This window comes from Lytechinus pictus, chromosome 2, assembly GCF_037042905.1.
Source record: "Lytechinus pictus isolate F3 Inbred chromosome 2, Lp3.0, whole genome shotgun sequence".
NCBI lineage: Eukaryota > Metazoa > Echinodermata > Echinoidea > Temnopleuroida > Toxopneustidae > Lytechinus > Lytechinus pictus.
The window spans coordinates 48,355,955-48,371,305 of NC_087246.1; positions in this window are offsets into that span (position 1 = coordinate 48,355,955).

Here is a 15,351-nt window from a genome sequence, read left to right on the forward strand (position 1 = left end):
GCTCTTTGTGTTTCTGCCCTGTCCATCATACTGAATTTATTCACCTTTATAGGTTGAGGCCATCAAAGTCTACTAATGTAACCTTGAGCACTGTCATTTACATTTGCAGCGGTTCTTGCATTAATATATAAACGTTGTATGAATGAATATTTTTTGTTTGTTGAGTAAGTTTTCTGAGATGATAAATTGTTGTGTTGGTGCAAGAACACCCTTAACACCACACTTTCGCGCATCGCTTGCGTGGAAAAAATCCCCTTAGCAGCACGCTTAAGTGCATTTTGTAAAGGCAATTTTTGCACCGATGCGGTGTGCGAAAATGTTTTGCTAAGGGCATTCTTGCACCGATACGACAAAATCATGGCATTGCTGGCTTCCTATACTTAAAATCAGTTCTTATAAGTAATCAAAATGGAAACCAATGAGATTTGAAAACTAGTATGGCCTACCCTATGTTGGCATGCTAGAGCAACCTTGCATTTCTCGTGGTGTTTCAAAAGCAATCTACAATGTCACCTGTGGGCCGGCGATTACTTCCCAACTCGTCCAGCTGATGAGTAGAGATTGGGAAGAATCGCTCTAATGGGAAGTCCTCTCTCTTAGTCTCATCTCGGCCATGACAGTGAATTTGGGTTCTTATAAGTAATCAAAATGGCAACCAATAAGATTTGAAAACTAGTATGGCCTACCCTATGTTGGCATGCTAGAGCAACCTTGCATTTCTCGTGGTGTTTCAAAAGCAATCTACAATGTCACCTGTGGGCCGACGATTACTTCCCAACTCGTCCAGCTGATGAGTAGAGATTGGGAAGAATCGCTCTAATGGGAAGTCCTCTCTCTTAGTCTCATCTCGGCCATGACAGTGAATTTGGGTTAAAGCAATCTGATAGGATCCACCTTTGACATTTAAAACTGATAGCAGGGTTGGGAAATGTGTCTTTAAGCGAAGGCTCAGCTTACATAGTTTATGAATGAGCCATGAACAACGATTGGCAGCAAAGGAAGGAAATCAAATGTGTCGGGGCAAAATCTGAGCTGTTTTTTGTTTTTCAGGGGCAAACGTTTGTGATTTAAGCAACCTTTTCTGGGTCCGCTTTCACCTCGAGCTGCTCAGGTGAAATGCTGGTGGCCAAAATGTGTTTGTTGGCTTCCTTTTGAGGTCATCGGTCGTGGTATGTTGGGATTTGCCTTCCTGGGTATCTGTCCATGTAGAACAAATTCCTGGCTTTAGTCTGCTTTTAAAAAAGCAATGTTTGAATTTCTTGTGACATGTGGATACATAAATACGGAGCAAAATACCTCTCACAGAAACTGAACATAGATCTGCCTTTAAGATTACAAAGAGGTAGTGTTGCTTATATGGATAGCCATTAGGGCTGTATCGATAACGTCTTTATCGCTAGTCCTGCTATCGATAACCTTTCTCTCGTCGATAATACCTGCTATTATGTAGGGACACAGTGATTTTCAGCGATTTCACGGAAACGGCCCTTTGAAAGTGGCTTTTCAAACGGAAAATCACGGAAAACATATTTTTCCTCAAACTGCACAGAACAGCCGCAAAAAATACTCAAAAATCTCAACAAAATACGAATACAAAATACTAGCCACAAAACACGATCCCACCCCCATTTCGCTATTATCATAGTGAAGTGTGGGTGAGATCGTGACAATCCAAACATCGTGATTGCACTCGAATCCATTCGATCGAATCGAAAACATCACAAGCGCAAGCTCAATTTTAGCCAAGTACCAACTAACGTAGAAGGCATCTAGCACACAGCCATGTGTTGCTGCCCTCTCGAAGATGTACAAGCACGATATCAAAATGGCGGATAGGCGAAAGAGGTTGACTGCTCAGAACGATGTCCAAAAAGCCCCAAAATTATCGATAAAACTTCATCCAACCCTAAAATAATGCTAATAATGTGAAAGGTGAGTATGTATTTATGCTAAATGTGTTTGTTAAAAGATGTTATGTAGTCATTTACATACAAATTTTGATCAACGCGAGTATGTGACATCGCTATAATGCATAAAAAATGTGTATTGATTATGTTCTTTTGTTGATAGTTATCGATATCGGTAAGATAATTTAAGCATGATATCGACAGAGAATTTTCTCAACAATAACAGCCCTAGTATTCTATTTTTTTCAGTGTAATTCACTTTAATTATAATTCAACTTGAGTCATATTCATCTGCATAATTATGTGCTGTATTCCTCAATCTTTGGGTTTCCAGGGGCCCGTTGCAGAAAGAGTCGCAATCAGTCGCAACTCTAAAATCATGCGCAACTTGATTTTCAACAGTGCGCATTTGGGACTTGTGATTGATTTTTGACTTGCGTTTAAACGCAACTCTTTCTGCAACGGACCCCAGAACCCTATTCTGCCCTCCCATAGCCTCTCTCTCAAGTCTCCATGCAAGGTGTCATGGGTATTATTATGCACACTTGAGTCGTGGGACGACCTTGAACTTGGAGAAGTGTACCCGACTATGTTTCGTGTTGAGAGAGGTTCTTTGTGGCAGATCGATGACCCACTCCGGAATACCATTTTTCTGCTTTCATCCGCTATTGGGAGAAACCGATACTGTCCGCTGAAACATGAGGGCGTTGTCTTCTGTGCATAATGATGAGATTTATGTAAAGACAAGAGGTGTCTGACATTCTGGTAGAGATATATTCTCTTTGTAAATCTGGGTCTTGGGAGAGATACTATAAAGGATTTCTTGGTGATTTGCCTTTGTTTCCACATTGCTGCATCATTCCTTGTCTTTTTTTGCTTTCAAGCACTATTCTGCCATCACCTCATATTTTTTTCACCTTCAACATCCCTCTAATTTTACAGGCAGCCTTTTTGACAAAAAGTATCAACATTTTCATATCATGATGTAGGCCTATATTATATCAGGTTTTTTTTATATCAGTTAAATGAGAACGCTCCTTTAAATAGCTCCTGTTTTCTTCATTGATGCCATCCAATTCTTCCACTGGTTTAACTTCACTGCATTCCTCAGAGTATGGAGACCAAAGAAGTATTAAAAAAAAGAAGAAGAAAAGACAGAGTCCTCATCTTGGGCATCCCTTGCCACTATTCTCCGCACGTTGGTTGCCGGAGAATGGGTAAACACAGAGACACCACTCTGGCGAGCTTGTGACCTTGAACCCTGTGAAGTGCGCTGGGATTACATCGGATTCTAGTCTCGTGGGGACAGGCTTTTCTCTGCATTAATAATACTCCAGCGAACGACCAGACGGAGATTCCACCAAGATGGAAGCAAATAGGATTTCTCGCCTTGGAGAACGGATTGAAGTCGTCATTGTAATCACTGGTAGTTTATGTTCTTCAAGGGGGTTTGGCACCGTGTATAAATCATAATCAAGAATTTGATTTTTGGCGTAGATAGGCCTATAAGTAAATAATTACTTTTTATACTTTCTTATGCTTGTCAATTTGACTGTGAGCAAGTTGAACAAATTCTGGTTGAATTTGTATATTTCATAGTAGAGGTTTTGAAGATTTCAGCAATCAAATTGTGATTTGTTTGCACTAGTTTGTTCAAAGCCCAAGTTGACTTTGGCTTGAAAATTTTAAGATGGATCTTGAAGCCGCAACATAGCCTATTGAATTCTTTATTACACATAATTTTGAGCTACACTTGATCGCAGTCATTCACCAAATCAGATATAGTATGCTAATTTATAAAATCAGGCTTATGAAAAAAATGTCAGATAATTTATATTAGGCCTATCATTACGATTATTTATTTTAACAATCAAGAATACAGTTATATAACTGATAAGTATGATACAACACAATGTGTTTCACCAAATATAAAATACCCCCCCTGCTATGCCAGGGTTTAAAAAGGTTAACTGAACAACTGTAATCAGTCATGACTCTCTGACTCAATTTAGTATAAAGTCTATAAATCCTGGTATGGTGTTGGCCTAAATCTCATATTTCAAGTTGGTATGGATCACAATCATCAATTATTGGCAAGTTCAAAATACAGATCTTTCTACCAGCACATTTTTGTTCAATTTCAGATGAATTTAATATTGTCATCCAATTCATACCCTGTTACCATGTGTTATAACAGTAGGGTATTGCATTTCATTATATAGCTAAACTGTGTGTACACGTATGTAAAAATGTGCTTGAATTTACCCAAGCATTTTGAAATCATACAAAGTGTAACATACAGTATCCCCCATCTTAGGTTTATACCTGACTACAAAGATCCACAAACTTGTATGTTAGTCTGAAATGTTAAGGGTGCATTAAATCCGGGGGGGGGGGGGGGGGGGGGGTCACTGCTATTGGACAGAGGACATCATCCCCGACAAAGGAAATGCAGAAAAGGGGGTGTTTTTCCACGGGTACGCGCAGAACGCAAATAGAGTGTCAAAAACGCCCAAAATGAAAAAAAGCCCCCTGAATCATGATGCCGTAAAACACAATTAGAGAGTGTAATTTGCACTGACTGCGACACAAAGCCCATCCGGGCTCGAATCCCCCAATATTAACTGTGCCAAACACTAGAAAATATTAAAACACAACATATGTTTTAATAGGTGCTTGCAGCAGTTACCCCCAGTCGTTGCTCCCAAGTCAAGTTAATATGGAATGAGAGTGAGACCCCAGTATACACAGAAAAACTTTTTTATCTTATGAAAATATTGGCTAGAGTAGGACATCTGCACAAAATCCGCGTTTAGAGTGTTGTAGCAGCCTGCCCTTTAATCCTCGTTTAAAACACTTTTTCAGGACAATTTTCGCGGATGCTGCCCATTCTTAAAAGGCCGTACCCCCCCCCCCCCCCCCCCCCCGGATTAAATCAACACATTTTTACCATTGAATCATGTTTTTCAAACAATGATCATGTTCAAATCAATTTTCATTGATCATAAAAAAATAAATATCTTTCAAACCGCAATCAAACATTAAACACTGAAAAAGATGTCTTCAGAATCAAGGAATAATCTGCTCAATATAACGCATTTAAGATCTTAATCTTAAATATACTTGTAAAAATGTTAGAAATTAAGTGTGTGATAGGCCTATATTGAAATATGGACCCCTTTCACATTATTTTTCAATGTTGGGGGACTACTCTCATACATTATAAGATAGATGTTTGAAATACCGTTTTTCTATGGCAAATGATTCATGCAATTTACTGTCGACATTGATTCTTGAATTCAATCTGTTCGGGAGGTCCACCATACTGTGCAGTTTGACAGCATGAGCAGAGAACAAGTTAGGTGCATGCATTATGTAATCAGACTGCAAACCAAACTTTTGACCCGACCCTGAAACCTAACAACTCAAGGTAGATCCTTGAGATACAGTTGTACCAGCTTTTTCTAACCCTAAACCGTGCCCAAACCTAAACCCTTCGCCACACCCATACATGTAATTATACAATGGATAATTATCACTGGATGTATCTGTCGGAGAACCCCAATTTCCTGCCTCCATTGTAGATACATGTATTCTCTCACCAATCACCCTAATGGTGCCTCGGAGCCGATTTTGACTCTTTTGTGACCATGACGTCATTGAAAGCAGCCTTTCCATCCCCTTGTTTTAAGGGAGCATGAAGGCGATCCTGTAGCCCCTTTAACCTGCCCCTCTTGGACTCCAACCTAACAGATTCATTACTGCCGTTGCCCCAAGGCTGTTCTAGGGTTGGCCGCATCGTTGTCTATGATTGCAGGGTATCTCTCCTACTTTTTCCCGTTCCATCTTGCCGTGTTCTGTGTCTTCTCTTTCTCATTCAACCCCTTAGTCACTACGACGACGATCCTCTCAAGCACCTTAGGTGGCGAGGAGAAAATGAGATCGGAATAAAGAGTGGCAGGCAAGGACGGGCAAAAGTACATTGCCCTTACCTCTGCTTGTTACCCCTCCCACTTCAAGTGTTAGTTTGTGTCTCAGACCGCAGTCATTGTCTTGTGATGTTTGCTTTGTGCGTGATGATCAACTGATATATAAATATACCGGTTTGATATTAATTTGAGTAATGATTGAAAAATGTCCAAGAGTACATTTTGTGTGTATGTTTCAAGGCTCCTGTACACCGAATATGGTCTTGGCTAATGTCCCATCTCCGGTGTGAAATTGTTTTCTTGATTTCTCGGGAGACCGTTCATGCCAATTAATAACAATATCTGGTATGCAAATGTATCACCTGACTAGTTATTATGCACTCTTTCTGTGAGTGATGTGATACGGTTTGCAGGGTGGGTTTTTACAATGGATTCTACAATAATTATTTAGAGGGGTCCACACACTACAAGCCTTTGCTTTTTAGTGGATCCCTCCATTTTGTAAGATCTTTATTATGTTTATGATAGTTTGCTTTTAAAAAATTCTTTGTTTTACAACTGAAAAAATTTCCTTTATTGTACCTACATGTACCTCAATGTATATTGTTTGTATAGGTTTCATTTGCAAACGTCATTGTAATTATATACGAACATTTTATTTTGTTTTGTTGAAAATGAAATAAACAATTTGAATTAATCAGAATTGAGGCTATGATCTGATTGCCAACATTAGCAGTAGAACATGGAACATCTCTTACAGAGTTAATTGACAGATTTGCTTCACAGTGAATCTTTTAATGTTTTTTAAAAAGAAATTTTGGCGTAAAGTATCTAGTATGAACATGCTGCGAATAATTTACCTCGCAGTGCTTTACAGGTTACAAATCAAACCCTATTGAATTTCCATTCCATTGGCCATTTTGATTTTTTGCACACCACATTTGTGCTGTAATGTAGAAATTTGTCCATTAAACAAGGCCTTGCCCTTAAAAGCATCAAATCTACTGCCTACCTTGCATTTGATTGAAAAGGTACCAGTTATAATGAATACATCTGCCCTTAAAATTACTTCTAGATACTCTTTAGATTAAAAAAAATATTGACGAAATGCTGTTTGATAAAAAAGTGCCATTCTATTCAATATCTATATTAATACTTGTAGTTTATTTCATAATCTCTAATCATGTGGGAAGATGTTTCCGAGAAACCATTTAGCGTTTCTGAGTTTGCTTTTGTGAGGGTTGTTATCAGTCATTTCGTAGAACATTTCTACCCCCATTGGTTAGAGGAGCCATTGCATGTTACTGCTCATAAAGAGGTTATTAAGATCTAATTCCGGAGATATGAGGGAGGTATGATGGAAATAGGATTTGATATCAAATGTCATAATTAGATTTGACATCTTTCTGACTGCCATTCCCACCAAATACCTGACAATTCTTTTTTTAGAAATATTTTTCGTACTCTTCTTATTTTATTTCTCATTCCGACGCACCCTCCTCCCTGCCCTTGATGATATCTCATTTACATCACAACTTTAGTCTCAAATTAAAGACCTTATTTCACTCAAATATGTGAATATTCATTTAAATATGTGAATAAAGTGAGGTTGCAGTTTTTTTTTAATTTACACGTCTTAAAATCCAGTCTTTGATTGGGCACGAGATGAGTGATACATAAATTTTCATTTGAATTAGATTTGATAATGTGAACTTGTGAAGCTTAAGACTAGAGTACCTAGAAGATAGCCAAGACTATCTCTAATTAGTTTGAGTGTCTCTTCAATGGTCTGACTTATGGGGCGTTGCAAGAAACTATCAATTGATCAATTGCAAGTCTATTTTTGTTTGTTTTTTGTGTAATCTGATTTGCTACAGTTGAAATTGATCTATCAATTGTAAAATTGCAACAGAATATTTGCGATTGATTGCAATTATTTTCTTGCAACACCCCCATAGTTATCTATGTAGATTGTAGATATTATTATGTAATTGGCATTTTGACACATGTTATTACTTATTAATCTCATTCCAAAATGAATACTCTTATTATCATTTATATCATGCCATTACGAGCATGTACATTTATCATGAAACCCAGGGGCCGCGGAACGGTTTTCAAAGTGGGGGGGGGGGGGGGGGGGGCTGCTGAGCCAAAAGTGGGGGGGCTGACCATGCAAAAAGTACAATCATATGGGCATTTTTTTTACGATTTTGTACACTGTTTTGTATCATGAAACCTGTAATGGGAAGTCATTAGCTTCTGTTCTAAACTACAGAAACCTGCCTTTCAAGTGACCATGATTATTACTCTAGAATTTGTATTGAAACACTTGCTTGAATAAAAACTTTTGTGGGTTAACCGTCCTGTCTGCATGGACTGTAAGGTGTAAATGTAGTTTTAGATAGTTGAATTGCTTTATTTAAAAACCTTGCTTCTTGTTGAACAAAGCAGGAATTTTGTAGACCTTCATAGACTCCAAAAGGTTACTAAATTGTATGAACTATTTTGATATTATTATATTTTCATATTACCTTTATTTTACATGAATAGATCACATGCTATTATATCAGTAAAGTCCAAAACCTCACCTGTTCATATCATTCCAAATTTTGCTTTATAATTGAACCAATATCAATTTCCAACAGATCTTTACGCAATGAAGAATATTATTGACATTCGGACAGGTGGGGTTTTTTTGTGGGGGGGGGGGTGGGCAAATTGCCTGTAGCGCCCCCTGGGGTTTTTTTAATGTGTAACTAGGCATATCAACTTATTTGAGATTTGTTGGGGGTTTTCCATGTTGAGTAGAAGTATTGATATGTATACTGTCTTTTGACATAGAGGGCACTAGTATGAAATTAATCTCTTGTGCATTCTGTTGTGCACATGAAAAAAAAATCAAATACAAAAAACAATGGTTTGGAAGGATATCTAGAAAGGTGCTATCAGTGAACTAAAAACTGTCAGAATGTATCATTCTGCTGTAGTTTCCTTCGAATATGAGAATTTATCTACCAAACTGCAAGTACAAGTACTTTTAGGGACTGTGATTTTCCATTTTACCGGTAAATAAAACGGAAATTCTGTTTGATTCTTATACTTATGTAAAAATTCATGGAATTCACAGAAGTCATGTTTTTGCTGTGTTCATTTTCAGTGACTAAACAGAATTTTCATTTTTAGATCAAGTTGAAACGGAATTACATATTAAAAAAACGGTAAAGACCATTTTTTGAAATGGAAAATCACTGTCTCTATACTTTGTAAGTTTCGATAGGTTAGTTTAGGATTTTTTATATATATATTCAAGTGTCTTGTGTTCAGGGGGAAAAGGGAAATCCCCAAATAAACATTGATGAGACATTATGATGGAGGTGGATAATTAATTATTCAATTCCTTATGTGCAAGAGCACATATAATGCCAGCAGCACATGTTAAAAGGGCGAATTTACAAACAATTCTAGGTACCATCCATTGCAAAGTGTCAAAAATAGCAATTCTGCCAGTACATCAGAGGATTAATAATTCCCTAGAGCTATACTTTCGAAATAAAGGCCTGGTATATTTGTTTTATATCCTTCTTTAATAAGTTAGACCAATAGATCTTGAAAATCTAGTTCTTGTATTCGTTCATCCTTTTTTAATCTGAAACAAGATAACCCGCTGCGCTGACTGACCTACTTTTCCTGAAGCCACGCGCTCATCGCGCGGAACGTGTATTAGTGCTTGCGCCATCATGATATGTGACGTCATTGATGGAATAGTGCACTATTCCATCATTGACGTCACGGTATAGCAATTTTTCTTCAGTGGGCGTTTTATTTTCAACATCATCACAAAATAGTGAGAATATGTTTGGTCACATGATGCTATTTAAACCAATCAGCATACATGATTTAATCTACGTAGGATATAAAATAAAATATTCTTATCAATGAAACTTCATCAGCTTGTGAAAAAATACAATCTTGTAAAAAAAAATGGGCAGTGTTAGAGATTGTCAAAAGCTTATAAAAAATAAACAGGTTCCACTTAAAGTGTTGTCAAGCTTCTTCCCTTTGTAGGTCATTGTTGAAAGGTTGTGTAAGGTTATTCTAGGTAATTTCTTCCCCCGAGGTGCCATATTGGTTTCCAAATTATGCAAGAAAGACGGTATGATCGTGGCACCTTTCTTCATCTCCGACGAAAACTTAAGATAACGAGGATGACGAGGGCGAGGGGAGAGATGGAAAAAGGGGAGGAAAAAGTGTAAAACTATGAGGGAGTATCGAATGCCTCGTGAATAATGCATAATGATCAGAGGGATGTAGAAATCGGGTGGCTTTACGAAAATTTATCGCTGGTGTGGGGGAGAGGGAATGAAGAACGATAGCAGAGGGAGATCATTGCAGTATTCCTGCGATGATATGAAATTTAGTTAGCTTTTCAGATTTGCAATTTATGAAAAAAATAAAGAACAAAATGGCAACAAACACAACTGAGCACCCCCTCTCCTATTATTTAAAAGTAATGTATAGAAATTATAGATAATTTTAAATCTTGTTGTATGTGAGCTCGGTGAATACTTTCCCCTTCTGTCAGGATGATGCAGACACAGCTCATTTTATACTTCAACCAGCAACAAAAAAACCTCACCCAGACAAACACAATCACCCATACAAAATTCATAACATCTTGGCACCTCTAGCAGTAATTTATGATGATGATAATAATGTTTGTTGTTGACTTTGTATAGTGTCATGATCATTATGATAAAACTAGAAGGTAAGGCCATTGCTGTAGAAGATCTTTGAAGTTTTAGGATGAGTTGTGAGTAATCAATGGCAAGAATTACGAGTTTCTTATAAAGAGATATAGGGGACCATATACTACTGCATTGATTGTGATCAAATGTATACAATGGTTTGGAATGCAACCAGCTTGTATGATTTAAGATACAAACAATCAAAATGACTGTGAAGATGACATTTTTGGTTATTCCTTTGAAGAAAAAAAATGATTGTACCTTGTATGAGTGTCTAAACTATTCTGTACATCTTTTGTAATGGCAAATTACATAGGGACATCTTTGCCTTCTCCCTAGGATAGTTTTGAATTTTGATAAGACTTTTTGATGACTTGCTTCTGTTCTGTTATTCTTCACATTCTACTAAACAGACAAGCATTATAGGATAATTGGAAGCCGATTCAAGGTTATGTTTTCTATGTCTTTCGATATTTTTCTGCTCATGTAAATTGAAGTTGTATTGAAATGAAGCACTAACCAGGACGATCGCTGTCCCCGTTTGTTTCAATTTCTCTGAACCCTATGCGAGAAGGATCTGGTGTCGTGGAAGTCTTCAAGAACCACGTCAAGTTGATTGGCGAATCAGGGTGAAGTGGAGGTCAGGTATTAGCCTTTATCCCAGGAGCATTTAGTAATTTTCCTCGTAGGCATTGAAGAATCATTATGAATATGATCCCTGAAAGGTTAGAGGCAGCCATGATTTGTGTGATTAACAACCACTACGTGGTTCCATACTTTTCTCCTGATATCTTTCATCCCTCCTTCAAGACTTTATCTTTGATTTTTATGATATGTGGATTAATACCACCTAGAACAGCCTTGAGGTGAGACTAGAATTGATGGATTGCATAAGCCGATGCACAACGCTGGCTGGTGATGGATAAAAAAAAAAACCAGGACAATAGGTGGGAAAACGCTAAGCATCACACAGTACCGTATCCCTTGCTCCCCGGAGGACCGAGCAAGTCTGGGAAAACTGGGATGCATTAGGCTGACGATTCTCCGGGTCTCTAATGATCGATAACACGCAGCATTATTCTTTTAACATGCGTCTTGTTTCCTAAGTTGAGTGACCCACTTCTCGCTGACGACTCCTCCATCTCCGATGAAATTACCGCCTTACAGGCCCGGAGTACACAGGATTGAGTTGCGTTCGTCCAATCGCAGCAAAACGACCAATTTGATACTTGCCTCATCCATTAGGAAAGCAAACAAAAAATCAAACCCAGATGACAAAATATCACCGATTCATCACTGGGTGCACAGAGGTGTTCAGTGGGCGAAAGCCAAAAGGCAATTTGGTGAAGCTCATTAGCGTTTTAATAGTGTGTTTGGTCTACCTGTAGCAGGAAACTTTACAGATAATCACTTGTAGACATAATTAGGGGAAGGCGGGGTAAGTTGTGACACTTTTTGCATTTTGCATGATAGAATTGATATAACTAATAATATTGTCGAAATAAGTACCTTGCCTTTAAATATGATTCTTGGGAAATCTTTTTCACCTATATACAACTTTCTACCCCCACACTGAAAGTCGTTGTGACCTTTGAAAAAAACGATGTCAAGTGGCACAACTTGCCCCATCTATGGGGTAAGTTGTGCCACCTTCGAGGGTAAGTTGAGCCACAAAAACTATGTACAAAATGTATGCGGGAAGAACCAGCATGTCAATTTTTTATTTTAAGTCTTTTCACTTGCTAAATTCTCTAAAAATACCAACATTCTCTAAAAGTAAAAGAACTGTTATGTGAATTTGCTCTTTTCTGCCTGCATATCGATGGCTTTTTGAGGTTTGATTGTGTTTTTGTTTACATTACCATAAGAATTACCATGGCTCAACTTGCCCCATGTTTGCTGGCTCAACTTACCCCAGTCCGAACTTAATGCGATAATTTCGCATCCACACATTTCTTATGTATCCATCATGTAAAAGACTGTGACAAGAATGAAGATCCATACCTGGACTGACAATGTTGTTCTTATGCTTTATTATATGTAAAGAAGTGTGTGTGTAAAAAACACCTATCTATTTCACACCCTTTTTTACTTTTTTGGCTGAAATTTGTATTTTTCCCTCTAAAAATATACTTTTTGTTTCAAAGTTGAAAACAATGTGGTGGGGTTAATGGTTATGTAATGGGTCATCAATACATGACACCACCATAATGTCTGACTCATTCATTATTGGCCTGGGGGCGGTGGCTCAACTTGCCCCTATGCTCAACTTACCCCGCCTTCCCCTAATGCTCACAAACTTGTTCATGCTCTTGTTGCTAATCAAAAATGTAAATTGCTATTTTACAAGACTTGTTGAATTGTCCTTAACCTGTTAGATTCTTAGTTATTTCTCAAGAATTATCTCGCTCTTCGCCTCTTCCATTGGCCAGCCATTGTCTCATGATTATCCAAGATCCAGGGATGATGCGCAGTAACCACGGTGATTGCATTCATTTTATTCTTTAGATGTTTGCACAAGATAGTGTGATTCTGTGTGTGTCTCTCTACACATTTCCAGACGGTTGTTCTTTTTTTTTTTTTAAGTGAGATGATCCAAAAATGAACATCTGATGCAGTAATACCTTAGTGGTAATCCTAATCTACATAGTCTACTTGAAATGCCTGTAAAAGATGGGGGATAAAACTTTCTGTCTTAAAAATTCCGACAGTTAATGTTTCATTCACCCCTGTAAGCGGATCCAAGATGAAGAATTGATGCAGTTGCCATGGTTACAATCTTCATGTTAATTTTCTAGCATAATGCTTCAAAATACAGAAGATGCATTGGTATTCCAAGATGTTTTTTTTATTAAGGTTTGCTGAGCTAGATGATCTAAGATGGAGAACTGATGCAATTACTTGCAAGTCCTGCATATCTATGTTTTATTCTCATCTCTAATGATGTCATTGCTTTGAATCAAATTATTCAATCTGCCACAATATGCTCTTAATTTTTTTTAACATCCAAAATGGCAGATGGCATATGAACAAATTGAATAGTCCCCTTGGTGCTTTATGAATCTTTGCCGACTCTCACTTGTAGCAATATGGAGAGTAGCATTTTGTCTCAATTTCCACATTTGTTCCTCTTATTATCTATGATAGGCTTGGTGACAATTCAGTAATGAATGTGGTTGAAAACCAGATCAGAAATGGTTTTTGTGGTTGTTGTGGGGAGAGGAGAAAATACCTTGCTTAAGAGATGGAGAAGCGAAGGGGGGGGGGTAGGGTTTCCACTGGCTGGTCGCAGACTATGTTGCGGAGATATAGGTCACCTGGAAAGTGTGTCGTCTTCTTGTGTAACATAGAATCATGGAGGTAACAAAGGGAATGATAGAGGAAAGGCAAACCATGGAGGTTTTCCGGCCATATCAGTTTCGTAGATTCTCCGATTCACTTGGTACTTCTCACCCTAGAATCCTGGGGCCCATAGCACAAAGCTTAGCAATCATCGTAGAACTGTTTTAACAATTGATCGTGAAAATCAAGCGTACGAGTAATCGCTGACTTTGGTGTTGGGGGACCCCGGTGCCCTAAATACAAATAGCTGTGATAGACGAAAGGTTGCAGAAGGGCTCCTTGATAGCATCAAAACTACATTGTTGTTTTCCCAGGTATCATGTAACTCTGATTTAAAATTACCCTGATTTTTTTTGTCAATTGAGGCAACACATTGCTTAGCAGTCCTCTATAAACTGGACAATGGCTTTTCGGGCATGAATATCGGATTGTTATTAGAATAATCAAATGTTTCAGGATGTACAACCCATGTTTATTTAATTTGGTAAGAAATAGAAAATAAAATACTGGATTTGGGGTAGAAAAAAAGGTTCCGACTTGTGTGTGCCCTATAAAAATAGTAAATAAAAAATGCTATATTTATGCTCAGTGGCACCATACATCCTGCATATTGGGTTGAAATAAATAATGAGTACCTGGAATATTCTTTTTTATGCTCTGTTCATGCTTAATGGGAAAATTATACAGTTACCGGTACAGCTTCATCATTAATATCCCTTGTAAATATTAGTTATGTATAATTTGGGAGTGCTATTTTATAGCTCAAGGATTGATAATCCTTATGGAGTCTTGTAGAATTAGAAATGAGGGGTTTTCTGCTGAATACCCTTCAAAATATTTTAAAGCTTTTTTATTTCGTAGCCATAAGAAATAAAAATCAGGAAAGCAATTTTTTTAACATTGTGCTAATAAAAAAAAACTTTTGGAGGATATGAAATACTGACCAGTTAACTCTGTTTGTTGTTCCTAGTTCTATCGATGTTGCAAATTGCTGACTTAAAAGTTTTCAGAATATCTTGACCGATATGATTTAGGGATTCTCTTTCATGACTTTGCTGTAGAAATGGCAGCAAGATGATAGGACAATTGCAGAATTATTTATTATTTGAAATTCTCTATTCTCATTGTAGCAAGAGAACAGAGGGGCAAACGCTGGCAGGAAGCTCGATTCCGTGATCGTCATTGACAGCGACAGTGAAGGCGAGAGGGATGGGACACGGCGTAACCATAGCAACACGTCATCGGCTCCGCCCATCTCCATATCACCAAGGAGCGGCAAAGAGAGTCGCCCGGATTCCACTGGTAAGGATTATCGAATGGTGAATATTGTAGCATGCATTGAGGGTTTGTTGTTTGTGGATTGTTTTTTTTTAAGATCAGTATGATGTCTGCATGGAAACTGGTATAATACAGCAGCATATCCAG